The sequence below is a fragment of the Triticum dicoccoides genome, chromosome 1B, assembly GCF_002162155.2.
Source record: "Triticum dicoccoides isolate Atlit2015 ecotype Zavitan chromosome 1B, WEW_v2.0, whole genome shotgun sequence".
In the NCBI taxonomy this organism is placed as follows: Eukaryota; Viridiplantae; Streptophyta; class Magnoliopsida; order Poales; family Poaceae; genus Triticum; species Triticum dicoccoides.
Window position 1 is genome coordinate 159,002,377 of NC_041381.1, and position 13,994 is coordinate 159,016,370.

Below are 13,994 nucleotides of genomic sequence, written 5' to 3' on the forward strand. Positions count from 1 at the left end.
TGTGGGAGAGGCATAAGCTAACATACTTTCTCTTCTTGGATCATATGCACTTATGATTGGAACTCTAGCAAGCATCCGTAAATACTAAAGATTCATTAAGGTAAAACCCAACCATAGCATTAAAGCATCAAGTCCCCTTTATCCCGTACGCAACAATCCCCTTCCTCGGGTTTATGCTTCTGTCACTCAAGCAACCCACCATAAAAGAATCATGAACGTATTGCAACACCCTACAGCGGGAATCCCTCACGCTTGCGCGACACGGAGGGCACAATAGGACAGCAACAAAACCAGAAGCAAATTAAACCAATCATAACAATTCATCAACCACCAATAGGACAACGAAAATCTACTCAGACATCATAGGATGGCAACACATCATTGAATAATAATATGAAGCATAAAGCACCATGTTCAAGTAGAGGGTACAGAGGGTTGCGGGAGAGTGGACCGCTGAATATAGATGGGGGAAGGTGATGGAGATGTTGGTGAAGATGATGGAGGTGTTGGTGAAGATCGCGCTGATGATGATGGCCCCCGGCGGTGTTCCGGCGCCACCGGAAGCAAGGGGGAGGGAGCCCCCCTTCTTCTTATTCTTCCTTGACCTTCTCCCTAGATGGGAGAAGGGTTTCCTCTCTGGTCCTTGGCTCCCATGGCGTGGGAGGGGCGAGAGCCCCTCCGAGATTGGATCTATATCTCTGTTTCTGCGTTCCCAGATTCTGCCCCTTCACTGTTTCTTCTATATATGGAGATCCGTAACTCCGATTGGGGTGAATCTGTCGCCCAGATCTTTCTCAGAAAATTAGCTTTCTTGCGGCAAAATAAGAGCATCAACCGCCTTACGGGGGCCCCAGGAGAGTCCAGGGTGCGCCTGCCTCCCTGGGGCGCACCCCTATCTCCTGGCCCCCTCGGGCACCGTCTTGCTTTGATTTTACTTCCCAAAAATCACAAATATTCCAAAATAATTCTCCGTCTATTTTTATCCCGTTTGGACTCCGTTTGATATTGGATTTCTGTGAAACAAAAAACATGCAATAGACAGGAACTAGCACTGGGCACTGGATCAATATGTTAGTCCCAAAAAATAGTATAAAGAGTTGCCAAAAGTATATAAAAGTTGAATAATATTGGCATGGAACAATCAAAAATTATAGACACGACGGACACGTATCAACATCCCCAAGCTTAATTCCTACTCGTCCTCGAGTAGGTAAATGATAAAAAAGATAATTTTTGATGTGGAATGCTACCTAGCATAATCTTGATAATATGTCTAATCATGGCATGAATATTAAGACATGAGTGATTCAAAGCAATAGTCTATCATTTGACATAAAAACAATAATACTTCAAGCATACCAATAAAGCAATCATGTCTTTTCAAAACAACAAGGCCAAAGCAAGCTTATCCCTACAAAATCATATAGTTTGGCCATGTTCATTTTCGTCACACAAAATGCCCCCATCATGCACAACCCCGATGACAAGCCGAGCAATTGGTTCATACTTTTTAACGCGCTTCAGCTTTTTCAACCCTCACGCAATACATGAGCGGAAGCCATGGATATAGCACTATAGGTGGAATAGAATATAATGATGGAGGTTATGTGGAGAAGACAAAAAAGGAGAAAGTCTCACATCGACGCGGCTAATCAACGGGCTATGGAGATACCCATCAATTGATGTCAATGCGAGGAGTAGGGATTGCCATGCAACAGATGCACTAAGAGCTATAAGTGTATGAAAGCTCGACAAAAGAAACTAAGTGGGTGTGCATCCAACTTGCTTGCTCATGAAGACCTAGGGCATTTGAGGAAGCCTATCGTTGGAATATACAAGCCAAGTTCTATAATGAAAATTCCCACTAGTATATGAAAGTGATAACATAGGAGACTCTCTATATGAAGAACATGGTGCTACACTGAAGCACAAGTGTGGAAAAAGGATAGTAACATTGCCCCTTTTTTTCTTTTTTTTTCTCTTTTTTTCTTTCTTTTTTTCTTTTTGGGTGGTCTTCTTTGGCCCCCTTTTTTCTTTTTTTCTTTTTCTTTTTTTATGGGGCAATGTTCTATAATGATGATCATCACACTTTTATTTACTTACAACTCGATATTACAAGTCGATACTAGAAAAAATATATGACTCTATATGAATGCTTCCGGCGGTGTACCGGGATGTGCAATGATCTAGCATAGCAATGACATCGAAAAACGGACAAGCCATGAAAACATCATGCTAGCTATCTTACGATCATGCAAAGCAATATGACAATGAATGCTCAAGTCATGTATATGATGATGATGGAAGTTGCATGGCAATATATCTCGGAATGGCTATGGAAATGCCATGATAGGTAGATATGGTGGCTGTTTTGAGGAAGATATAAGGAGGCTTATGTGTGATAGAGCATACCGTATCACGGGGTTTGGATGCACCGGCGAAGTTTGCACCAACTCTCAAGGTGAGAAAGGGCAATGCACGGTACCGAAGAGGCTAGCAATGATGGAAAGGTAAAAGTGCGTATAATCCATGGACTCATATTAGTCATAAAGAACTCATATACTTATTGCAAAAGTTTATTAGCCCTCGAAGAAAAGTACTACTACGCATGCCCCTAGGGGGATAGATTGGTAGGAAAAGACCATCGCTCGTCCCTAACCGCCACTCATAAGGAAGACAATCAAAGAAACACCCCATGCTTCAAATTTGTCACACAATGGTTACCATACGTGCATGCTACGGGACTTGCAAACCTCAACACAAGTGTCTCTACAATCCACAACCACTCACTAGCATGACTATAATATCACCACCTTTATGTCGCAAAACTATTGCAAGGAATCAAACATATCATATTCAGCGACCTACAAGTTTATGTAGGATTTTATGACTAACCATGTGAATGACCAATTCCTGTCATCTCTCTAAAAAGATATAAGTGAAGCAAGAGAGTTTAATTCTTTCTACAAAAGATATGCCATGCTCTAACAAATATAAGTGAAGCAAAAGAGCATTCTACAAATGGCAGTTTTCTATGCGAAGAGAAACAGGCAATCCAAACTTCAAATGATATAAGTGAAGCACATGAAGCATTCTATAAAGCCATACTCAAAAGATTTATGTGAAGTGCAATGAGCATTCTATAAATCAACCAAGGACTATCTCATACCAGCATGGTGCATAAAAGAAAAAGTTAAAACTAAATGCAAAAGACGCTCCAAGACTTGCACATATCGCACGAACGAAACGAATACGAAAACATACCGATACTTGTTGAAGAAAGAGGGGATGCCTTCTGGGGCATCCCCAAGCTTAGACGCTTGAGTCTCCTTGAATATTTACTTGGGGTGCCTCGGGCATCCCCAAGCTTGAGCTCTTGCCTCTCTTCCTTTTCCTCATATCGAGACCTCCTCGTTTAGACACTTCATCCACACAAAACTTCAACAGAAAACTTGGTAAGATCCGTTAGTATAATAAAGCTCGGCACGGGGGGGCCTAGAGGGATGGCTGGGGCGGCGGTGGACCGGCAGTGGGGAGTGTTTTTGGGGCAGGCGGGGCGGCGCACCGCCGGCCGCGGGTGGCGGGGGGCTGCTGTTTGGCCGGTGGTGGCTGGCGGCTCAGGGGGTAGAGGTTAAAGATGAACCGCAGGACCTTGATTTCGTATCCAACGGCTGCAAAATCGACTGACCAGAGATGAAAAAGTCAGTCGACCGACTTATAGCCTCACCTTGCTAGTGCGTTCAATTTCGACAGCAAAATTCAGTTTTGATAGTTAAGTTCAGTTAAGTTCAGTTTCGATAGTTAAATTTAGTTTTGATAGTTAAGTTCAGAGATGATTGGCTGATGTATTTTACACCTAACACTTTGTGGTTATCTATTTTACGTCATGTATTGGAGATGCTATTAGAATTCCACTCAGGTTAACATTGTCTCTCTTGTCCTCCTTTAGCCTCGGCGTCGTACAACTCACCGGAGCTGCTCCAACGACGAAACCCTCCATCACAGCGGAGCAGTACCTCGGGCTCCATCTCCAGACTCCTAAGATCTTCCTCCCCTCCTCCGACAGCCAAGTCAGCCGTAGCATCCTCACCGGCCAACCCAATCACGCTGAGATCGACATGGCTTTGCCAAAGAGGTTGTACACTTGTTGCATCTCTTTTTTACTCTACATGTTATATATATTTTCCACTGAGCACCCGTAGTAACGGGAAATACGATTATTTTATCCTACTATATGACAAGCAGTGAGGTACTAGGCAACTTAGCTATCGATGATGGACTCTCTTGAACGCTATCATTACTGATCTCTGCGCGTTTGAGCTATGCATTTGTCGATGGGCCTGGGAGTTGAGCTAGTATGGCAGTGGCCTGGGCCCAAAGTAATAGAAGTATCACAAAAACATTTTTTAGTCTAGGATTTTCCTTGCTCAAGCCTGCCTACTAGAATCGCCAGTGCTTGAAAGGAAAAGTGAATGAAAAACATAGGAATTGGAAAGTTTCCTATGGTACTACTTTTCATGAATTTGGTGCAAAGGAATGGAGCAAAGGAAAACTGTAGGATTTGTTCCTTTAGTATCTCCTTGAAAGAAAACCGTAGGAATTCTAATTTCCACTTGTCCTCCTTTTCATATTCCTATTCATCAAGCACAAGACTAAGAGATAGTAGCATAATAGCATTATAACCGTACATTTTCTTGTGGTTTGACTTAATCTCACCATGCTTTTTTGCATCATGTGATCTTCCAATTGTTGTGAATCAAACACCCAGATTGGCAGAAATCCTATGTTTTTAAATTCGCTGTTTTGCACGTGCATTCCTATCCTATTCCTGTCTATTTCCTATCCTTGCATTGTTAGAATCCTCAAATTCAAACAAGCCCTTACTTAATTACTTCTGTTAAATGTATGTGTCAAATATAACCTTGTGTGGTTTGTCCTGCTCCTGCGGCGCTGTGTTCCACCCCAGATCAGCTGCTCCAATGACGGAAGTGTTCACCACAACAGGGATCTGCTCTCCAGACTATCTTTCGCCGCCTCAGATCTTCTTCCCCGCCGCCGGCAGCCACGACAACTGCATTACCATCATCAACTGAGCAGATGACCATGAGGACTACACGGATCCGCAAGAGAGGTCGCACTCTTCCGTGTCTGCTTACGTTATGCGTCGCTTAATATGATTACATTATCGTCGTGTTCACCTATTAGACTCCGAGTCAGGTCCAAACTAATGCTGAAACTTGAGTTTTTAAATGGTTGTGGGGTACATATTGGGGCAGCAATCAGTACTATTTGTCTACTATCTGGTTAATCTTTGGTGTCTACTATGAATTTCATGTTGGGTGCAAACAAACATTAAAGGAGCCATTATCTCTATTTTTTTAACTAAAGCTATTATCTCCCTGCTATCATTGGTTTTGGGTCTATCCACAGTTTGCTACCATCACTCTGGATTTGTGCATGCACTCCTTACATAATCTCACTATGTTTTATTCCTATGCATGCCAGTTATTGTACACAATGGAACTGATCATGTAGAGCAAAAGAGACGAGCCTTGCGTGGCAATAAAATTTCATGCAGACGTCGTTCCATGGTGGGCGCAAAGGCAGCCGCCTCCACCCACTTCGGATCGTAATCAATAGGAAGATAACTATTCTGAGGGGGATTCAGAAGGACAAGACCACTCCTATTTACCCCATGAGGTCTTCGCTCTAACTTGGCATGCTGATGTTGGTAATATCATGCATATGGTGCCTTGCATTGCTTATTATATACATTAAAGATGTCATGTGCTTAGTTTAGACATGCCTTGTGTCAATGCCATCTGTTTAGTTTCTTTATCGTATATGTTAATCATGAAATGCCATCTTTTTTAGCCATGCATCATATATGTGAATTTTGCAATGCCACCCTGGTTAGCCAGTCATCTTATATGTGAATTATATCATGCCATCATTTTTTATTACGTGTTAAATTTGTGAATAATTTTAGTACATTCAATTACTCTTCCTATGCATCAGCCATTTGACACGGTCATGGAAAAATCTAGAGTGGAAACAAGGTCTTTAGAGTAGACAATGCTATCTGACGAAGCGCATGTCTTGCTGCTTACCGATATCTCCTCAGAGGAGGATTCAGAGACAGATGACCAGTCATATTCCCCCCCCCCCGAGGTGCATGCTCTAACTTGGCAGGGTTATGTTGCTCATATCGTGCATATGGTATCTTGCATTGCTATGTCATTTGCTTAGTATAGACATGCTTTGTGTGAATGCCACCTGTTTAGTGTCTAATTACCATATATGTGAATTATGCAATGCCATCTTGTTGCAAGACATTATATATGTGAATTATGCAATGTTATCTTGTTGCAAGGCATTATGTATGTGAATTATGCAATGTCATGTTGTTTAGGCAAGCGTCATATATGTGAATTATATCATGCCGTCCTTTTTTTGTATTTCTCATTGCTTTTCTCGACAATGTTTGTATATTCATCTGCTCTTCCTGTGCATCAGCCATTTGAATTGGTGATGGAGAAATCTGGAGTGAAAACAAGGTCTTCAGAGTAGACAATGCTACTTGCTGAAGCAGATATCTTGCTGGTTACAGATAGCTCTTCAGAGGAGGATTCAGAGGCAGATGACCAGTCCTATTATCCCCCTGAGGTGTATGCTCAAACTTGGCAAGATTATACTACTCATATCATGCATATGTTGTATTGCAATGCTTAGTTTTTACATCATATACACAATATTGAATGCCATCTCCTTAGTTGACACATCATATATGCGATTGCCCTCTACTCACTTCCTTAGTATATAAATCATATATTTGAATTATGTCATGCCATGATGTTTACATAGATAGCATGTATCTGAATTATGGCATGCCAACCCATTTTCTAAAGACATAATATAGTTATATCATCTCATCATGTTTACATAGTCATCATATTTTAAATTATGTCATTCTATCCGTGAATTATATCATGCCATCATGTTTCCATTGACAGCATGTTTGTGATTTATGGCATGCCAACCACTTTAATAGACACATCATATAGTTATATCATGTCATCCTGTTTACATAGTCATCATATTTTGAAGTATGTCATTCTATCATGTTTAGTTAGCCATCATACATGTGAAATTATGTCATTCTATCCTGTTTAATTAGCCATCATATATGTGAAATTATGTCCTGCTATTCTGTTTGGTTAGACAACATAAATGTGAATTATTTCATGCCCTGTTTTCTTCCCTACTATCCATTGCACCTATCTATCTTACAATGTCTGTACATTCAATTACTTTTCTTGTTTATCAGCCATTTCAATTGGAGGGAGTGATGGCAGTATGTGGGAGTAAAAACACGGTTTCAGAAAAAGATCGTGCTACCTGTCGATGCAGATAGAACAATGGTTGTACTTGACCAAGAACCAGCCCCACCACACATAACCCACACTCATGCACATTGTACCCCTACCCAGTTGGACAGAGAACCAGCTACACCCCTTCTAACCCCAACCCCAGCAGATAGACACCCAGTTCCCGTTGACACAATGCTGTCTCCACCACAGAGCACCCAAACACGAGCAGTTAGTAAGGCAACTACAGTGCCCAAAGCACGAGGACCACCACTCCGAACCCCAAGTCAACGCTTAAAGCAGAAGAAGAATTGTTCACATGTCAGGTTCCGTAGCTATGGTTCATACTACTTTGCTCTTGCATCACTGTATTTACTCATACCAACTAATTTCAAATTTGAAGGATGCAATTGAAACTCCAATGGCGCAACAGGTATGTTTTAAACCTGTTTCTTCAACGTGTTTGGATGCTTGCTGTTGTAACTTGCTCTATGTTGATTTCAGTTTCAATTGAATAAACAGTTATGTTCTCATGCCATGCACATTACAAGTGTTGTTATTGCTGTTTAGTTTCCCACACTTATATTCTGTCTATGTTGCTTTGTCTTAAATAGATATGATTCGAACTGTATCTATCTTGATTTGGCAACATAATCTAGAATGATATAGACCATACAGTGAACATACTACATAGATATATGTTTGTTTCATGCTATTATCCTGTCCACCTTACTACTGAACTGGTTTACCAAAATGAGTTACGTATACTACATTGTAAACCTGTGATGTGTTTGTTTGTTTCTCTTTTAGAACACGGATAAAATATTGGAGAAGAGTACCCCGTTATGCAATGGTAAAGGGAGTAATGCAGATAAGGTTCAAGATAGTGAGACATCCCTGTTGGTCTCCAAGAAAGCTGATAAAAACTATATTGAAGACACTGAGACAACCCCAAAGTCCTGTCTTGATGTAGTGTTCGAGTTACTGACTACTACTACTGGCACCAGCTCTTCGAACTCGTTGCCTGAATCGGTTCAGCTTCTTGAGTCTCAACTTCAAGTTGAAAGACATCGATCAGATGCTATGCGACTGGAAGCCGAAGGACTGAGGAAGTCCCTGCAGAATTCAAATGCATACTTTCTGGTGCAACAGCAAGTGCTGGAGGACTTAAGCGCCAAACAAGAGAAAGTTAATAAGCTTGCTAAGCATCTTGCCAGCGTTATGGGTACCCAGGATATTGTTTCTTGAGCTCTTCTGAAGTGGTTTCAGTTCTGGACTTGTTTTGCTGCGCCGTTTATATGCTGTTGTGTTCCCTATATTTGCACTGGTGGCGAATTTTGATGCCCAGTGGATGTAATATGTGTAATAGTCGTGATAGCCTAGCGTAAGTTGCTTGCTTATTTATTTCCTCATTGTCTTGTTTATTTCTTTGCTTGTACTCACTACAGTTCATTTTCCGCAGTTTGCTTGTGGCCGCAATAACCTATTTTTTTAAACTAGGCCACAATAACCATGGGCAACATATTTACTGTAGTTACCATTTCCCTCCTACGGGCCGTAGAAACAATGGGCCTTCTACGTGTCGTAGACACAATGGGCATTCTACGGCCCGTATCATCAATGGGCCTTGTACGGGCCGTATGATCGGTTGGGAAAACATGGGCCAATAACAGACCACATTATGGCCGTAAACGGGCTAGAGTTGGAATCGTCTGTTCATGGGACGACCATAACGGGCCACCGTTAATCGGCCGTATTTGATGACGCTATGAAAATGGCCCAATGTATTAACGGACCACAAAATGGGCCGACTGTAACCTCGGGCTGAATTTAGCCCACAAGCAGAAAATGACAGTAACGGGCCATAACTAAACGAATGCTGGAAATGAGCTCAAGAGTAAATGGGCTCTGAGAAGGCCGAAAGATAACATGGGCTGGAAACGTCCCAACAGAATAACGGGTCATTGATGGGTATAAAGTGATACACTGTTCATTACGGGTCAGTTTCACCACGGGCCGTTAATGGGTATAAAGTGATACACTGTTCATTGCGGGCCAGTTTCACCACGGGCCGTTAATGGGCCAAGAGTTACAAAGGGCCTCATATGGGCCGAGAGACGTCATGGGCCATACATGGGCCAGAAGTGAAAACGGGCTGGAATCATCTTGGATGGCCCAGATGACGCTATTGGGCCTAATTCGGATAGGGCGTAATGGGCCTTGGGTTAGCAGGTTGTAAATGGACTATATGCGAACAGGTCGTTAACAAGATTTCCATGGGCCGGCCCGCCACCTTTTGACCAAGTCAAACGGGCCAGCTTTTTCACACGAATGGGCCTCTATTGGGCCGTGCCACATGTCGACGTATCATAGGCGCCTTCTGTCCAATGAGTGGATGACATCTGTCCCAACGATGAGCCGACACGTGTTTCTTCCAGCCAATGATGATTTTACATGTGGAAAATCCCCATTGGTCGGGGCTATTAACGGGTTATCAGATCCAAAACCCGACCCGCTAGCTCAACGACGTTTAGTTATGGTGGATGCCACGTGTCGGTCACCCTTGACGAAAGCACTTCTGTGACGCGCGATTTATCGTCATGGAAGTGGACACTTCCGTGATGATAATTTTGGTAATGACATGGAACACTTCTACGACAGCACATGTATGACAATCTTGATTCTATCATAAAATCTTCATGGATGTACATGCATGACAAAAAATGCGACCTATTGTGACAAACACGTATCATCACAAAAGTGTATTTTTTTGTAGTACATGATGCAAGCAATGGCGGAGGGGTAGAGCGGAAGGCCGGGGCAGCTGCCCACTTTGTACCTCGGGGTGCTGTGATATAGAACCACTCCCGTTGCCATAGGTCGGACACCTCCGTGAAGGAACCCTTTTGCCATAAGGCGTCGGCACCTTTGCTTATTATAGTGCCTCTGCACTCCGCGTGTCGCCCGTCGATCATCTTCGGCTTCACATTGAAGGTCTTGAGCCATAAGCCGAAGTGGGGGTAATGCGGAGGAAGGCCTCACACACGATGATAAACGACAAGAAATGAAGGAAGGAATCCAGAGCTAGATCATGAAAATCTAGCCCGTAATAGAACATGAGCCTCTAACAAAGGGATGAAGACCAAAGTCTATCCCTCGGATGAAGTGGGAGATGAATACAACGCTCTCGTTGGGTTTGGGAGTAGGAATAACCTGCCCTTGGGCAGGAAGCCTGTGAAGGATTTTGGTGGCCAGATACCTAGCCTCCCTAAGCTTCTGGATATCCTCCTCTGTGACAGAAGAGGCCATCCACCGGCCTTGAGGGTTGGATCCGGACATGATTGGAGGTCCGGAGCGCGTGGACTGAACCTTGGGTGTTGGAACTCGAGGTAGGAGAAGGGAAGGATCAGGCGTGGAAAGAAAAGGGCAGGTCTTGGCCTCTTTATAACGGGGATGAATGTCAAGTGTCCTCCGCGCGGCCGTTTGGAACTTGCCTAAACCGAGGAGTCATACTAACGACATGGTTGGGTTACCCATGCCCGTATTGATGAGAATCTCGTGATAAAGGGACACGATCTATGCTTCGACAAGACGTGCCAATAAAACCGCCTCGCAAGATGTGTAGTAGCAGGTTGAGAAAAACAGTTCGTATAATGACCGGGCCGTCGCGTGATGTCATGCTATGAGAAAATTGTCAGCAGATTAGACTTGTGGAATATTGTGCTCTATACGGTGGTATGCGGAACTTGTTTTGTAGAGCCGGACATGATCCTTGTGTTCAAGATCTTCTTTGGAGTACTCGGAGAAGGAACCCGCCTTGCAATGTCGAAGACAATCTGCACGCCAGACTCATCGTCATTGAAGCCTGGTTCAGGGGATACTGAGGGAGTCCCGGATTAGGGGGTCCTCGGACAGCCGGACTATATACCTGTGCCAGACTGTTGGAATATGAAGATACAAGATTGAAGACTTCGTCCCGTGTCCGGGTGGGACTCTCCTTTGCGTGGAAGGCAAGCTTGGCAATTCGGATATGTAGATTTCATTCTCTGTAACCGACTCTATGTAACCCCAGCCCCCCTCCGGTGTCTATATAAACCGGAGGGTTTAGTCCGTAGGACAACAACGATCATAATCATAGGCTAGCTTCTAGGGTTTAGCCTCTATGATCTCGTGGTAGATCAACTCTTGTAATACTCAAATCATCAAGATCAAACAAGCGGGAAGTAGGGTATTACCTCCATAGAGAGGGCCCAAACCTGGGTAAACATTGTGTCCCCCCCCTCCTATTACCATCAGCCTTAGATGCACAGTTCGGGACCCCCTACCCGAGATCCGCCGGTTTTTACACCGACAGATGGCTCGGGACTCCTTTGGCCCAACTCTTTTGCTTCGGGGGCTTCTTCTGGTCCATAAAAAAATCCACAAAAATTGGCATGTCAATTGGACTCCGTTTGGTATTCCTTTTCTGTAAAACTCAAAAACAAGGAAAAAATAGAAACTGGCACAGGGCTCTAGGTTAATAGGTTAGTCCCAAAAGTCATATAAAATAGCATATAAATGCATATAAAACATCCAAGATGGATAATATAATAGCATGGAACAATAAAAAATTATAGATACGTTGGAGACGTATCACTTTCGAAGCAGCTATGTACTCCACTTCACATGTAGATCCCACCATGACGCTTTGCTTGCAACTGCACCAGCTGACTGTCCCACCATTCAAAATATACACGTATCCTATTTGTGACTTGGAGTCATCCGGATCTGTGTCAAAGCTAGCGGCGACGTAACCCTTTACGATGAGCTCTTGGGCACCTCCATAAATGAGAAACATATCCTTAGTCCTTCTCAAGTACTTCAGGATATTCTTGACCGTTGTCCAGTGTTCCATTCCGGGATCACTTTGGTACCTCCCTACCAAACTTATGGCAAGGTTCACATTAGGTATGGTACAGAGCATGGCATACATAATAGAGCCTATGGCTGAGGCATAGGGGATGACACTCATCTTTTCTCTATCTTCTGCCGAGGTCGGGCATTGAGCTGCGCTCAATTTCACACCTTTCAATACAGGCAAGAACCCCTTCTTGGACTGATCCGTATTGAACTTCTTCAATATCTTGTCAAGGTATGTGCTTTGTGAAAGACCAATGAGGCGTCTCGATCTATCTCTATAGATCTTGATGCCTAATATGTAAGCAGCTTCTCCAAGGTCCTTCATTGAAAAACACTTATTCAAGTAGGCCTTTATGCTTTCCAAAAGTTCTATATCATTTCCCATCAACAATATGTCATCCACATATAATATGAGAAATGCTACAGAGTTCCCACTCACTTTCTTGTAAATACAGGCTTCTCCATAAGTCTGTATAAACCCAAACGCTTTGATCATTTCATCAAAGTGAATGTTCCAGCTCCAAGATGCTTGCACCAGCCCATAGATGGAGTGTTGGAGCTTGCATTCAACATTCTTAGGATCAACCAAAGCTTCCGGCTGCATCATATACAATTCTTCCTTAAGGAAACCATTAAGGAATGCCATTTTGACGTCCATTTGCCAGATCTCATAATCATAGAATGCGACAATTGCTAACATGATTCAGACGGACTTCAGCTTCGCTACGGGTGAGAAGGTCTCATTGTAGTCAACCACTTGAACTTGTCAATAACTGTTAGCGACAAGCCGAGCCTTATAGACGGTCACATTACCATCCACGTCAGTCTTCTTCTTAAAGATCCACTTATTCTCTATGGCTTGCCGATCATCGGGCAAGTCCGTCAAAGTCCATACATTGTTTTCATACATGGATCCTATCTCGGATTTCATGGCTTCAAGCCATTTGTTGGAATCTGGGCCCGCCATCGCTTCTTCATAGTTCGAAGGTTCACCGTTGTCTAATAACATGATTTCCAGGACAGGGTTGCCGTACCACTGATATGTCCATTTTGCATAATGTTTTCCTACTGTTATTTATGTTGTTTTATTGTATAATAATGCCTTTTGGAGTAATTCTAATACCTTTTCTCTCATAATATGCAAGGTATGCACCAAGAGGGAGAATTCTGGCAGCTGGAAACCTGGAGCTGAAAAAGCTATGTCAAGCTACCTATTCTGCACAACTCCAAATGAGCTGAACTCCCCAAGGAATTTTTATGGAATATTTAATGAATATTGGATCAAATAAGTACCAGAGGAGGGCCACCAGGTGGGCACAACCCACCTGGGAGCGCTAGGAGGCCCATGCGCGCCCTGGTGGGTGCTGCCCTCCTCGGCCCACCTCCGATGCCCATCTTCTAGTATACAAGTCATTTTTACCTAGAAAAAAATAAGGAGAGGACTTTCAGGATGAAGCGCCGCCGCCTCGAGGCGGAACTCGGGCAGGAGCACTTTTGCCCTCCGGCGGAGCGAATTCGCCGGGGGAGGGGGAAATCATCATCATCATCACCAACAACTCTCCCATCTTGGGGAGGGCTATCTTCATCAACATCTTCATAGCACCAACTCCTCTCAAACCCTAGTTCATCTCTTGTGTTCAATCTTTGTATCAAAATTATAGATTGGTGCTTGTGGTTGACTAGTAGTGTTGGTTACATCTTGTAGTTGATTACTATATGGTTTATTTG